This window comes from Talpa europaea, assembly GCF_964194135.1.
Source record: "Talpa europaea genome assembly, chromosome: 6".
NCBI classification, from domain to species: Eukaryota; Metazoa; Chordata; class Mammalia; order Eulipotyphla; family Talpidae; genus Talpa; species Talpa europaea.
Window position 1 is genome coordinate 35,155,383 of NC_140072.1, and position 16,656 is coordinate 35,172,038.

A 16,656-nucleotide genomic window follows, 5' to 3' on the forward strand; every position below is an offset into this window, starting at 1 on the left:
TTGAGCTGTGTGACCTCAGGCAAAATACTTAACCTACTGGGCCTCCATTTCCTCATTGATAAAATGAACTAATGGGTCAAGATTGGTGGTACTCAAGCCTGACTGGGCATTACATTGCCAGGCAAACTTATTAAAGTATTAATCACAGAAACTTATGCCCAGAGTCTTTGTTTCAGTAGGCCTGGGCTTAGGCCCAAGACTTTGTACTTGTAACAAGTTCCCAAGGTGATGCGGTTGCTGCTGGGTCAGGGACCAGACTGAGAGTTTCAACATGAACTCTAGAGGCTCAGGCAGCTAGAAAATTCCATGTTTCCTGTAGGGGAGGAGGCAGAATTAGCTGATGAGTTGGCTAATAGCTATGGTAAAGTTTTCATATTGAAATTTGACTGGAAAATGATTCACCAAAGCATCACTCACCCTTAACCTTTTTTTGAGAGCACATTTGCATGTTGGGTTGACACATATAGTTTAAAGACACATCTCAATTACAAGATGTAGTCCAGACAGCTGCCCTTGTGGGGACAGAGGCGGACACTAAACTCTGAGCAATTACTTAAAATTAGACTTGTCAAATTTGTTTAGAGCGACCAGGCAAGTACATACATTGACCTAATGTCATTCTTCCTGGAGAGTCGTTGTAATGATTTTGTATATCAGTCAAAGTATTCAAATACTGATGCTGTCTTCATGCCTTAATCACCATTCTAGTCAGATGTCATTTTTAGAAGCCCTTGGGGATTTGCATCCCTTAATTATTCTTCAATATCCAACCAAGCATTCTTTAATTGGTGTAAATTGAACACTGTTCCAATGCAAACAAGGAGAGGGCACACCGATCAATGATTCTGTGCATGTCTATTGGCAAACCATTGCCATTAGATGAGGTAAGAAATCTTAACTCCATTTGTTTCAGTGGAAACACCAGCTTTTGGGGCCAACATATGCAATTTCTAACTTAAGTTGCCAGATTTGGGGAGCACAGAGTAGACATGATTCCAAAATCTCAAATTGTGGGGATAGGGTTAAAAAAGTCCACCACAAAAATACCTTCTGTTTCAATTTCAGAAAATCACATTCAACAGCCTTTTATGAGAATTTAACTAGTAACACAATGTTTCCGTCCTCTGGTGATTTGGTGTCTGTCTTTCTCCTTTTCTTTCTAAATTGTAAACGATACAAAATTTTTGTTAACTTGTCAAGTCATTCCTTCCTGTGATTTCTTTCCTTCCTTTTTGTCCCCACCAAGGCACAATCCATTTAATCACATCTCTGAGCTGTGGTTGGATGACATGAAACAGGTGTTCTCTTCCACTTTAAATGTGTTTGAGAAAACTAAAGTCACCAAACTTAGGAAGCCCAAGAAAAATTCTCCTTATAAATGTGTCATGCCACTTCTCGCTCTTGTCTCTTTTCATCAGCTCTCCCCAATTGATTATTTATTACAAGGTGAGAAGAAAAGGAAGCAACCGGCCCATCACACCCCGTGGCCCAGATCTGCCAGTCTCTTGCTTGCTCCCTCAGCTCAGAGAACGAGCTTGGACACCTGGCAGTGCAGTGGCTGTGTGCGCTCACTTCTAATCAATCTGCTTTGCGACAAAATGTGTTGGTGCCGGGGTGGTCATCTTTCAAGTTGATTTAAGTTTGAGTTTTAGAACAGTCCAGTGTAGATGGCTTGGAATGAGAATGGAAGAGTAAGGGAGCTGTCATCTTCCTTGACAATTTTTGTTTAATAGCTTAGATTAAAAAGGAGATTTTGGTGGGGAGGCGTGTTTGGGCAGCCTGTCCCACACAGTGCTATGATTTCCATGCATTCTAGCAGTGCGTTGCTTCATTTTCAGCAATCTAGCGAAGGCTTTTCAGGACCTTGGGTAAACCCAAGGTAAAAAACTTATGTTTTTTAACATATAATATGATTGTAAATATGTGGAGGACGTGAGCCCTATGTTTTCACTTTTCTTCACTCTTGCTGTACTCCTGTGTATTGATTTTATTTTATTTTATTTATTTTTTTAAGTAGAGGCATGTTTTATTTATTTATTTATTTGTTTGTTTTTGTTTATACAATCAGTGGGTACAGTCAAAAGCGCAGGAGGGGGCCTCCTCAGTGGCGCAGCGGTTGAGCACTGGGTTGCGAAGCTGCCCGCAGCCTCCGCGGCGCCAGTTCAATCCCCGGCTGCTCCCCGGCCACCAGAGGAGGGTCCCACATGGCGCGCAGACCTCTCCTGCCGCCCGCTGCTCCCCTCAGCAGTGTACTTTGGTCTTTCTGCCTGCTCTGCTCCCCGCTCTGGCTCTGGTGAATTCTCTCACCCTCCCGTGCTTCTGACTGTACCCAGTGCATGTATAAACAAAACAAACAAATAAATAAATAAAACATGCCTCTTAAAACAAAAATAAATAAATAAATAAATAAATAAATAAATAAAACTCTGTGAATGAAGTATGTAGATATTCAACTAAAAAAAAAAAAAAAAAAAAAAAGCGCAGGAGGGTGAGAGAATTCACCAGAGCCAGAGCAGGGAGCAGAGCAGGCAGAAGGACCGAAGTACACTGCTGAGGGGAGCAGCGGGCGGCAGGAGAGGTTTGCGCGCCATGTGGGACCCTCCTGCGGTGGCCGGGGAGCAGCCGGGGATCAAACCGGCGCTGCAGAGGCTGCGGGCAGCTTGGCAACCCAGCGCTCAACCGCTGCGCCACAGGGGAGGCCCTGAATTTATTAGTTCTAATAGTATTATTTTTTTTTTGTGGCATCCTAGAACTTTCTACATGTAAGAGTATAGAGATAATTTTACTTCTTCCTTTCTGATTAATATACTTTTAAATTTTGGGTTTTTTTGCCTGATTGAGACTACAAGTAACTATATTCATTAAAGGTGGCAAAACTGGGTATCCTTCTCTTGTTCCTGCTCTTAGAGGAAAAGCTTTTGGTTTTTAGCCTTTGAGTATGATGTGTGCTGTGGGCTTGTCCTACATGGCCTTCATCATGTTGAGGTAGTCTCCTATTCCTAGATTTTGAACCTTTTTTTTTTTAATCACAAAAGGATGCTGGTTTTTCAAATGCATTTTCTGTGTCAGTTGAGAAAATCTGTGTCAGTTGAGAAATTCATGATTTTTCTTTAATTTTGTTGATATGGTGCATTTCTGTTCTTTTTTTGTATAGTTCCGGGATCTTTATAAATCATTTCCCCTAAACTTCGGCTCTCATTACCTTCATTCATTACCTTCATTCTTTACCTTCATTCTTTGTGGGGTAAGGCCTTTTGTTAGTATGTTGTATGTTGTAATATATTAATTTGTAAAACACATTTGATTCTTTCAGCACTTCTCATTCTGAGCTTGATTCAAGCAAATATGATTCTGCTCTTTTATGATAAATCAGACTTCCATTTATAAAACTTCTCTAAGTTCTCTTTGGTCTCTTCCCTATTTTTAGTGTTTTTAGTACTTTCTCAAATCCCTAAGTTGCCAGTTCTGTGTGCCCCAAGAATTTCATTCTGAAATCTTTTTCTTTTCTGTGAAACTATGCAGTCAGATGCAGTTCTTTAGCATATATCAAAAATTTAAAAAAAAAAAAGAGAGAATGACAACTAGACCTAGCAGATGTTTGGAAGGACAGAACTTTCATACTTAAAGTCAAGTCATATTTTAACACTTAGGGTCCCTTTATCATTTTATTTATTCATAGATATAATCAATTCCATTCAGGGAGAGAAATACCTAACAATTAGGTCATTAATGAAGGAAAATAGTATGGAGCAAAATTATAAGAATATAAAACTTAAGACACATCTTGTTTTTTCTGATGTTTGTGATGCCATATTCCATTCTTTGGAGATTTTACAAACAGACAAACATGAGAATAAAACACAAGGGGAGGAATAGTAAAAGATCAACCACAGAACATTGTCTTCCCACTATTATTTTCTAAATACTGACCTAATTACACTTAACTTTTATTGGTTATATGTCACAGTAATGTTAATGAGAATGGCATGTTTGAAAGAGAAGCTTTCTATGGGGCGGGGTGGGGGGCCATGAAAACTAGCTGGAAAAATTAAAACTTCAGTTTGGACATCTTCTAATTAGGTAATTGGCTATTGAATCTTATTCTAGCTTTGTTTTAAAAGATTATTTTAGTTTTAGTATCAAGACCCCTTTCCCCCTCATTTATGTTATAGAATAAATATCTGCTTAAAATTATTATTTCATCAGTAAAAGAGATCAGTCTTTCTACCAATGTTAAAAATTCTGTTTTTAGGGGGGCCTGGTGCAAGGGGTCAAGTCTCAGCACTATGAAGCATCCTCAGCCTCTGCAGCATGAGTTCAATCCCTGGCCAGGAGATGACCCACATAGTGGAGCAGACCAATATCTGCCTGTTCTGCTCCCCACTTTATCTCTGCTGAATCCTCTCACTCACTCCCCTGTCCCCCTGCACCTCTGGCCTACACTCCAGCTCTTGTATGCATAAATAAAATAGATCTTTAAAAAATTCTATTTTTAAATATTCACAGTTACAGGGCCTACTTAGAATTCTTATGAGAAACACACACAGAAATCCAGTGTCTTACAAAATGATTTATATTTCATTGGTGTTTTAATTCTATCTTTAATAAAACTTGATCATTTATAGACACAAATGTCACCAGGAAGCCTTGGTCAATATGTTTTAAATAATTTATCATTATCTACAGCACTAGAAACTCATCTCTTGAAAACTTGGTCTAGAAAAATGAAATATGCTGATAGTCTCAAATTCTTGTTTTGTTTTTTCCTTTCTGAAATTGCCAAGCAAATAGAAACCATCTAAATGCTCTAAGGAATTACATTTGACCCAGTCTCATCTCCTGTGTGAAGCCAGGTTTTCTGACCTTCAGACTCTGGCTGGAGCTGTAAGAAGCATGACATTCTTTTTTTTTTTTTTTAAAGATTTATTTATTTATGCATACAAGAGCTGGGGTATAGGCCAGAAGTGTGTGGGGGCAGGGAGGTGAGAGGATTCACCAGAGACAGAGTGGGGAACAGAACAGGCAGACTGACTGAAATACACTGCTGAGGGGAGCAGCGGGTGAGTCAGAAGTGTGCTGCGCCATGTGGGTCAGCTCCCTGGCAGGGGATCAGACTCATGCTGCAGTGGTTGCGGACAGCTTCATAGGTTGTGTCTTAACCCCTTGCACCACCAGGGAGGCCCAGCATGACATTCTTCATCATAAACTTACGTGTTCTGTATATTATAGGAGTATCAAATTTATCTTCAAATCTTGACTCTGTGGTTTTCAAAACCTAAAACAAGAATTATGTTGGTATAGCTTTTTCAGGAACCCTAGTTTGGCTGGCCTGACACCCAGGACTGTTTGTGGCAGAAAACTCCTGAGGAGTGCTGGGTTCTGTCTTAATTTCACATCAGTAGTATAGCTACTGTGATCACATCCAAGGAATATGATCATATCCCCAGAGATGGGGGTTTAAGACTGACAGACAAACACATAGATGTGATAGGACAAACTAAACACATAGATGTGATCCCAAGAGGAAGAACAAGTGCCAGTGTCTGAAGAATTATATGTGATGAGTAATATGAATTTTAAAAGTTACACTTACTAGAGATACTGCAACTCTATGGAGCCCCATCATTACTAAAAACCATGTTTTCATCAACACTGATGTGCAGCTCAGGGCAACAGGAGTGTCTGGGCCCATACCAAGGAGCCCGGAAGACCTTATCATGCTCTTGCCTAATATTTGTTCAATCAGCATCATCCTTTCAAGATCTTTGTTGACATAGGGAAGTGAGGCTAATTAGCTCCCTGCTGCTTTAGGAACTGGATCCACATGTTCGCTGACCATCACAGCTTGGAACCAAGTATAAAACTGAGCAGAATGAGACTTGGTCAGTCATTGGTCAATTAACCCAATCCAGGAAGGGTGAGTGACATGGCAGGGGTGGTAAGTGATATTCAGGTCTCTCCCACACTGGATGCGACTCTCTTTCTTCTCTCTCTTCTTGACAGCTGAGCTTCCAGAATGCAGATACAGGGCTACCTCCCTGACACACAGTGGTAAGTTTGGCTGAAGGGGAACATCTGGGTAGGCTTCCTGTAGCAATCTCTGGAGGCTGAATGAGATAATCAGGCTTCATAAATTGGGTTGACTAGACAATGAAATATTTATTGTGATTCCTCCTCTTTTTTTTTGAAGTTCAGAAATCCTTGTCATCCCTAGGCTGAAGTCTGTGTACATGAGAGGAATTCACAATTAGATCAGAAGTGGCCTGCTGCCACTTACTGACGACCTCAACCTGCAGCAGGCAGAAGGCAAGGGATCATATCTGCAAACATGCTCCATTCAATGGTTTTTACCTTAATAAAACAGGAAAGTCCATGAACAAAAGAAAGTAATGCAAATAACTAGAATTGTATATGATCTGTCATTAGTTTTTGGTGTAGGAAATATTTTCTTATATGGGTAAAAACAGAGGTAAATTGCTTTGTTTTTTTTTTTTTTACAATAGACTTTTGTATGTGAATAATGTTTACTCTTAAAGACCCTTATTTATTTACTTTGAGTGTCTACTAAAGCAGATGGATATTTTTCAGATAAATTAGACCAAAATGCTGGTTTCCCTTTAAATATTTAGATAAGAGAAGAAAATTATAGCAACATCTGACATGTGATTACTGATCAAATCCTCATTTAGTTGGTAGGATATTGGTCTTGCCCTCAACCCAGGTCACATATCATTGCAAAAGCATTAGATATTTGTTGTAAAAGAGGACTTTATCTTTCTGTTGAAAGTGGACAATTGTTTTTCTTCAATGCTCACACTAATCAGTCATTTGGCATTTAAATGTTTCAATCAGTTATCAACACTGATGACTGAGAAAGAAAAACCAAGCTTTCTCATGAGGTGTAAGAAGATTCTTGCTTTGGGTCTCTCTACCTGTCTAGTTCCAGCTCCTGCTGTTCCCCGGGTATTCCATGCTCCATTGAAACCTCCCTTGGCATTCCAAAATCTGTTCAAATCCTTACTCCCTGTGACTTCCTATCTGATATGTGCTCCTAATTTTGTTCTTTAGGCAACCACCTGCATTTCTTGCAGGGATACTTTGCCTCCATCTTTACCTCCTGCTTGATATCTCTCTGATCAACCCACTTTCCACCACATCCTATACTGAGAAAGGAATTTGTTCTTTAGACTCTGATTTCATCATATTCGTGTCTCTAAAAATGTCACTTTTCTCCTTTCAACAGTCACAGATAATTACTGAGCCTTGCTTGGATGGGGAGAAAATAGATACAGTCCCTACTCTCCTGGTGTTCCCATTACAGTTCAGGAGAAAGAATATTAATACCCTGGGTAGTGTAATGACAAAAACATATAGAGGTTTTTCTTGTTTGACTTTCCCAGAACTTCGCGAACTCTGAAAGCAGGTACGTGTGAATCTAGCATGGGGAGAAGCATTTGCATATATTATTCGGTAGGTGTTGAATGAGTGAGCAAAGGAAAGGAATATTTAGTGGACATTTAACTATAATTCCAATCGTCCATTGGAATATGTAAAAGAAATGCAAGTAAATTTAACTTGTCTTCAAGTTGGATAACTTTCATTTTTTAAATTTTTTTAAAACAATATTTGCTTTCCCCCACCCCCTCAGGTTGAGTCCTCATAGAATTTCCTTCCCCAAGGCACCTGTGCACCATCACCACAGTCTCCTACTCTCCTCCCTCCCTCCCTCGGATCCTCTCTCTCTCCTACTCCCCTGCAATATGTCTCTGATTTGTAATTGTCTGTTTTTGCTTTGTTGTGTTTTGTACTGTTATTATTATTTTTTTACACTGATGTCCTATTTGGTTCCCTTATATTCCTGTTATAAGTGAAACCATCCGATATTTTTCTTTTTCCCTCTGGCTTATTTCACTAAGCATAATTCCTTCTAGCTCCATCCATGTTGCTGCAAATGGCATGAATTTATCTTTTTTGATTGCTGAATAATATCCTATTGTGTATATATACCACATCTTCTTGATCCGGTCATCTATTTTTGGGCATTTGGGTTGTTTCCAGGTTTTACTTGAGGTTAATAGTGCTGCAATTAACACAGGTGTACAGGTGTTCTTTTGAATCAATGTTTTTGTGCCCTTTGAGTAGATCCCTAGTAGTGGAATTGCCGAGTTGTATGGTAGCTCCATTTTTAGTAGACTGAGGAACCTCCAGACAGCTTGGAAATCTTTCTTAAAGAATATTTTTGTGACTTTATTTTAGAGATAATAAGGAAATTTGTCTCTAACTAGGAAATAAGAATGGGTCCATATAGACGGATACATTGCTATAAACATCTGCCTGTCATTGATTCATCATTCAGAGAGATCACCCACAAGACATGCAAAGAGGTTTTGTGCTACAGGTGTTTATTTCTATTAAATTTTACAGCATATGATCTTGAACAAACATTTGTAGTCAATATTTGATAAAAAGTCTGATTCAATCAAGTAAATAAAGCATTAGAAAAATAATTTCATTCCTTTGCTAAACTAAATCCATTAAGACTCCAACACAAGTAGAGCTGAGGACAAAGGATATTTAAAACAAAACAAGACGGTGAAACCTATTGCACATTAGCATTTTAAAATTAATTGCTACCCTAATTATTTGTCAGTAGAAGTATAAATTAAACAAATATAACTCAGAGTGAGGTTTTAGACACCCATTGGATTCTCCCTTCAAGAGTAAATTTTCATAATAGTTCAGTCTGGCAGTTTATTTTTGCTGCCTTTCCATGACTGAGTAAAGAGATGATTGGAAATGGAGCCTTATAGAAATGAAACAAACAAAGACTTGGGCAGGTACTTTTAGTTGTCCCTTATAAAGTGTGAGAAGGTGACAGCCAATAAAGGGTTTTGGGACCAAGGAGATGCTTTGGAAACCTCACCGAAGTCACACTTTCACTGGTATTAATTGCTACTCCATGAGTCCAACAAGGAACCAAAAGTTTAAAAATATAGGTAATCAGGCCTCCCTGGTGGTACAAGGGGTTAAGCACAGAACTATGAAGCAATCTGCAGCCTCTGTAGCATGAGTTCGATCCCCGTCCAAGGTGCTACCCACATGGCGCAGCAGACCTCTCCTGACTCGCCTGCTGCTCCCCTCAGCAGTGTATTTCAGTCAATATGCCTGTTCTGCTCCCCACTCTGTCCCTGGTGAATCCTTTCACCTTCCACACTTCTGGCCTGTACCCCAGTACTTGTATGCATAAATAAATAAATCTTTAAAAAATATATAAGAAGCATGGGAGTGGCTGCTCATCTTGCCTTGGCCACGTAGGATTGATTGACTGGAGTATCTGCTCTGTTTGCTTTCCCAACACCATGTCGAGGGAGCTGTAGGCATCTAGCACAGCTGGGATATTTTCTCTTTTATATAATCAGGCATACATTGTTGGATTTTTCTCTCAAAAGCTTATAAAACAACACAATGATATTACATAAGAAACAGCTCTGAATCTTAATCACTTCATTGAACCATTATCTATGTCCATGGCTTATAGACAGAAGGTCAGCTGTGGCTCAGCTGATCAATGTGGGCCAGGTTCAGGTTGGCAACTCCCCTAGGTATACTGTGCAGGTGCAACAGATGTTTAGGGCAACTCTCCTTCAGGCTGCTGCTTGAGTTCAGGTCTGTAGAGGGGAAGGGAGTGATATTTGTTAAATAACAATTTAATCTACCACAACTATATTTAAAGGAAGACCTTTTTTGTTTTAACATGGACTTTAAATTTGCCTTTTGTTCATCGTGAGTTTGTTAATTATAATGTTACATTAGCCAGAAAGCTCTACCAGGAACTCAGATAGGTGGAAGATTTAGAAAAGCTTCACTTTGGATGAGCCTCCAGCAGCATTGGCCTGGGGTGGTCCAGTTGAGTCTTCGCCCTGCTCTCTGAAGAGGTCACCGATGGGGTGTGAGTCTGCAAGTCTTATCTGACTTCAAGACCATGCAATGAGTTGCTTGGTACAGACCAGACGGGCAGGAATTTCGCCTCAGCAGATGTGAGCATGACTTCACTGCGCCGATTACAGCATCACCTCTCCCCTGTCACCAACTGGCAACCCACAGCAAAGGATGTTTTTCTGATCATTTTGCACTCATTAAATGCAGCTGTCACAACAGTGGATGCGAGGATGCATGCAAAACTTTTCTGCCACGTCAAAATAAAGCTGAAAAGCTTTTTTTAAAAGAGCTGAAACCTTTGAAGCTTGTTCTCAAGGAATATTGGAAATACCGTCTTTTGTCGTTGACAATTGAGAGTGTTTCATTGCAACACAAATTAAATCTCTGTCCAGGCTAAAGAAGCATCATCCATCAAAATTTTGCAGCAGAAAGCATTTGGCTCACCAGTTGGGGTTCAATAACACCATTCTTGGGTGTGAACAACGCAGAGGCTCTATACTCCTTGGATTGGCTTATCCCTAGTAATGGTTTTAGTGTGGTAGAGTAGTTTGCTGACTCTCCAAGAAGTATATCCGAATGACAAACAAGGTCCCTGCTACATAACTCATTAGAGAATGAAAGCAAACAAAGGAGTCATAACACAGACCTACTGGATTCAACTGGGTGGAATTGAGGATCATCCAAGAGTTTGGAGCTGTCATTAGAATTCACTGCCCCAATCTATGGACAGTGAACCAGCCACAGTAGGAACCAGCCACTGTAGTAATGTGCTTATTCATATGCAGATGTGGGCCCTTCTAAATGTCCTTGTCGTTTATTGTCACTTTTACCTTTTGACCAGCTCAAAAGTTGACTCTAGCTGATGCTCCACTGAGCAGTCTTCCACTAGTTCTGCTTGGGCTGTGTAATGGACCATCAAGCTTCCTGCTTATCTTTGCCCACCTTGATGATGATCACAGTAATTACTGCTCTGAACCTGCCTGGGTTCATGGCATCATTTGCTCATGTGTTTGCACAACACTGCAATTTGGGGAGTATCATGGCCTGTATGATCCCAGTGTTATAATGTAGAACTGGACTCACACAATGGTAAAAGCCAGGGCGACTGAGGAAGGGCTGGAGAGCCACCACATCAGACAATCTCAAGGGGTGGGTAAGCACATCTTGAGGCCAGATGTCGCTTGGGTACAAGAAGTAACACAGATACGGAAGTTTTAGTCTCTGTCTCCACTCCTCTCCCCCCAGGAGCACATTGTGAGCTTTGGGCACATGAAGAGTAATTATTGATTAAGTAATAAGAGAAGTGCTTAGCTCCTCAGTGAGTGTATCAGCCAGGGTCGAGTGAGGAAAACCCACCCTTCTAGTTAATTTGTCAGTCGATATTGCCTATGTCTCCATTACCACCCAATTCTGCTTTTGAAACACAACAGGCTGAGTGCCAGCTCCATGATCATGGCAGAGGTCAAGGACACTAGTGTGGGGCCAGCATGGAGATAGTGGCTGAGCCAGCCTGAAGCTCTTCAGTCCCCCCTCTATCACATCATGAGACACACATTTAAATAACACAAAGGAGGCCTCCCTGGTGGTGCAGGGGTTAAAGACAGCGCTATCAAGCTATAACCAGCCACTGCAACATGAGTATGATCCCTGGCCAGGGAGCTGACCCACATGGCACAACAGACCTCTCCTGCCTCGCCCACTTCTCCCATAAGCAGTGTCTCAGTAGATCTGCCTGTTCTGCTCCCCATGCTTTCTGGTGAATCCTCTCACACCCCACCCCCACACAGCTGGCTTACACCCCAGTTCTTGTGTGCATAAATAAATAAATCTTAAAAAATAAATAAATAACCCGAAGCCTCTGCTTAAGCTTTAGTGTCTGATGATTACATCTGTTTCCACCTTCACTCTCATGTTACAGGATGTCACATGGGTGACCTTGAGGAAAAATATAAGAAATCGAGAGCTTGCCTCTGCCTTGATGCCACTCTGGTGAGAAAACCAAAGATGAGAAAGGAATGATGAATTTAGAAGAACTGTGGATGAAAACTCAGACTCTGCTAGTGTTTCTGAGTTGGGCATTGACTGGAAGTCTGAAAGGAAATATCTGTGGGTAATAGCACAGAGTCTGGGATGTTTCACAGTCATTGGGGACTCCATCAGGAAAAGGAGCACACTGTCTATACCGACTCTACCTCCAAGAAGTGAAGAATGCAACCATTGACTGTTCTGTCTATACACAAGTGTATTTTGATTAGATTTTCTTACTAATTTGGATTTATTAGATCTATTTGTGAACTGTTATCTACAAATCAAGAATCCCTGATTGTATGTCTGCCATAAGGCTCAAGAAACCTCCACCAGGAAGGCCTCTCTGGTCTGCTGCACAACCTCCGCCTTCTCTTTCTTTTCCATTTGTCTTGAATTTTCCCTCTGCTCAAGCTGTCTTTTATGACTCAATTTAAATTTGGTTTCTTCATTCTTTCTTATCTCAGACCATTATTATATGTGCCTGCTTACCTAATTTATCTGTTTACTTGTTTTCTACTTCCAGAAGGGTAGGACCAGTGTCTGCTTCCTGAGACTAGTACAGTGACTGGCATGTAATGGAAATAAGCACATGATTAAGTAAATATGCATGACTCTTAGTACAGAATAAAATAAGATTCCTCTTCTTTTTCTCAAAGGTGAGATTATTTTGGGAGTTGCCATAGGCACTAGTCAGTACCAAAACAAAGCATGGCAAGACCATTCCTTTACAGAGCAATGAAACAATAACAAATAGAAAGGCCTGTGGGTGAACTTGGCAATTATGCTTCAGAGGAGAAGGATAAGCAGAGGACCAGCATGGGTTTCTGGTAGAAGCAGCACCGGCACCCCCGCCCCTCACAGACTCCTGAACAGCACCACCCCACTCACTACTTTTGGGCATTCAGGTAGGGTGTGGGCATGTGTAGCTTCAGCTTGAACCAGTGGGTAAATCTGGTGTTATGGTGAGTCCAGCCTGCTTGAGGTGAGTTGCCCAGCAATGCCTGGTCTGTCTCATTTTGATTCTGTCCCCTCTAAAGTCAAGCTGACCTGTCCCTCCTTGGTGGTAATTGATGTGCCTCCAACATCCAAAAGACAATGGCAATAGCCTATACTCATTGGAGATAAAGAGAGTGTTTAATTGTATTATTCACTCTTTTTAAAAAAAATATTTAAAAATAAATATTGGGAGAAATATTGCCTATCTTGTTACTGTTAACAGGTGCTAGTTATTTGAACAAGAATAGAATATATTTTATATCATTGTTCATTTTTAAACAATGTTTGCTGCCCCACCCCCTCTCTTAACTGCTCTCTTTTATTTTAATAAGAAGGCATTTGCAATTCAGCATAACTGGAAACACTTTTGAGTATTGCCCGAAAAGGCAATGGAGGGAGGGACTCTTGGGGATAATTCAAAATGTTCTGGGGTGTGGTGAACCAAGACTGGATCTGAAGGGTTAAAAATGCTCACCACCAATTTTTTTTATAACTAAACAAGGTGATGGATATTAATTAGACTTATTGTGGTGATTATTTCTCAATGTACACACATATCAAATCATTATGTTGAATACCTGAAATTAACACGATGTTCTATGTCAATTATACCTCAATTAAAAAAATGGCTGGTCTGGAAGGGGGCCCTGAACACTGTGGGGTCGGTGAAGGAACCGGCCCAACGCCAAGATTAGGCAGCAACCACCTAGTGTAGTTAGGACAACCCGAACTCTGGAGGCTTTAAAATTTATCTTTTCATTAATGAATGCCTCAGAAAGTGCACTGTCCCTAATTCCCTTCTTTGAAAGATGGAAACTTTAATGTGCAGTTAATTAAATGTTGTGTTGATTTGCAAGCCCTGAGCTCTCAGAGGCCTCAGGGAGGTGGAGGCAAGTTTAGAAATCAAACAACTCGGGTCTGGCTCTGCGAGATCTGACCAGAGAGCAAGCAGTGCTGTTTGCTCCAGGTGCCCCAGGGTGTTGGAGGTGCCTGTGCCTGGACCTGTGTGTCCTGGGACTTGCAAACCCCTCACGGTCTGTTTATAGTGGAAAGGAGCAGACCTGAGCCCTGGGTTCCATCCTACCTCTCTCCCCAGGCCTCCTTGTTTTCAGAAGCATTCTTTTTTTCTTTCTAGAGCTTCAGCACTTCTTTGTACTGAGAGGAGCTGTGTCATGCTGGAATTCTTTTCACAACAAACCAAGGAACCCAGCTGTGACCTGGGTGCAGCCTGAAGCTACGGGTTTCTCTTGCAAAGTCTGTAAGGGTGGGGAGGGGAGCAGTTCAGCTGCTAAGGTGGGCTCACTGGGCAAAGGAGAGCGTCAACTGCGCTGGTGGGGCATTGCGTGGACATCCGCATTCTGGAGGATGGGGTGGTACTTCTGGGAAAACTGAGGGAGAACAGAACTGGATGGAAATTCAAGTTCGTGGGATCAGAGGCTGAGTGGGGAAGGGCCACAGAGTTAGATTTTCTCACTCCCATTTCATAGATGGGGAAATGTAGTCAAGAAATTCAGTAACTTGATGTCGCGAGAGAAAGTAGGGCTTGTTCCAAATAACTAGCACCTGTTAACAGTGACAAACTTATCATCCACTTGGCCCTGGCTAAAGGCACAACTTATGTAGTTACCAAATGACAACTTGCAGGGTTATCTGTCACTGGAGCACTCTTCCCTCAACCCCATGTCTGGCAAGAACCAAGTACCCACACCTGATTAAAATATGCTGGCTTATCATTTTGGCATCACAATTCCTTCCTTGTCACTCTTCTGGGTGGTCATTTCTCTATGATGCCCTAAAGAGCTGGCAAAGATTCCAGGATTGACTTTGGAAAGTCTTGGCAGTGCTACTATATTCTTATTATGAATAAAAATTTTAAACCCAAGCTGACAAACATATTTTTTTCACACTGAATTCATCAGGAATACATTAACATTTTCTAAAAGGTAAAGACAGAAAAAATGAAAGAATTGAAAGGAGAACATTAGGATGTATTTGGCCATTAGGCTCCCGGTTTCCATCAGCTCCTGTTCATGAGCCAGAACTTCACCCCATATAACTAACGTTCAGGGAATTAGCCTGTGGAATAATTATCACTCCTGATGAACAGAATAGGAGCATGTTCCCGTGTGTGTGCAGAGCCATTCATCCTAAGAAAGAAATCTGGAGTGAAAGCTCACAGCATATTTTGCATAGGTCCTGTAAAAGGATCCAGGCAAAACAGGCTTTGCAACATTAGTTATGATCATATATGGAAAAAGCAGTTACTTTCTGTAGTGACATATGGCTGAGTTGGTACAATGCCCAGGAATCTCAATGTCCCCCCCAGAAGGGTGAGCCCTGGCTTCATCTTTCGCCCTATCATCATCGGGACCAGCGGCACAGGCAGCTTGCGGAGAGATCACCGGTGAAGTAAAATCGCATTTGTGTGTGCCAAGACCAAGCTGCTGTTGGACTCTGGCAGTTGGCAGGTGCTACTGTCCCTGTCTGTGATAACGATTTTTCCTACGTCAAGAAATTATGAATGGAACCCAAACCCATTTACTTAAAATTCAAGCACAGTGACATTCTATAGTAAACAACAACTGCAACAATGACAAAAAATGCAAGACTTTCATTGTCAGGGTGATTCCATCTTAGAGGATAGCAATATTCTGATAACATTTTATAACTAGAAAGCACATTTCCAGTATTTCTAACATGGCCAAGCCAATAAATTGAATTCTGTTATGGAAGAGGCAGAAGGATCTGACCACTGGAGTGCATGATATTCATTATCCACTCATTCAATGATATGACCATTATTTGATTCAATTAAACCTCCCGTACTGCCAGCTCTGTGCTCAGCATTGGGAATACAAAATAATCTTTATTTTCAAATAATCCAGTCTTGTGGGGAGGACAGAGACCACTAAGCTACTGTGCAATGCTTATTGTAGTTACAGAGATGCCTCGAAGGAATGAGAAATCGCCAGAATTGTCTCTGGGAAGCTGGGAGGATGTATACTTTCAAAGTGACTCTGGGAGCTGAATGGAGGTGGGAGAGGGCAGTGCTTGTGGGATCAGGCACATCTGGCTGAGAATCCCAGGTTGGCTGTTTCCTCATTGTCTACAAATAATGGATCTCTTCAAGTCTTGGCTTCCTCATAGTCATAAGGCTGAGATGGCAGTACCTCTTCCTAGTGATGTGAGGCTTCAGTGGGAATGTCATTGAAAGAACTTGGCAGTGGCTCTGGTGGTGGTGAGTGTTCAGACGGTCGTAGTTGCTAGGGGAATAGAAGTCCTGGCTTAGAAAGGCAGTCCCTGGGGGAGAAGGGAAGTCACTAATGGTCTTCAGTAGGGAGCAGACACTTTTAGATTTTTATTAAAAGAACACCTTGAAGACATTTTGGTAAATGCAGCAGGAGCGGGAAGGGTGCAGGATGGCGACATTCTGACTGTAAGACCAGAAAGCTGGGTACTGAGGTTGACTGGACAAATAGTGGTGAAGGTTTGTCTTGAGCCAGGAAAGGACGGAATGGATTGGATGGAGCAGAGACTTGTTTAGAAAGTAAAATCAGTGGGACTGAAGGGGGAAGCAAAAGAGAGGAGAGGGGAGGAGAGGGGAAAAGGGGGGAGGGGAGAGGAGAAGAGAGGAGAAGAGAGAGATTTTGATGATGAGTGATGGTTGTGGGCTAAGTAAAGGGGAAAAGCTTC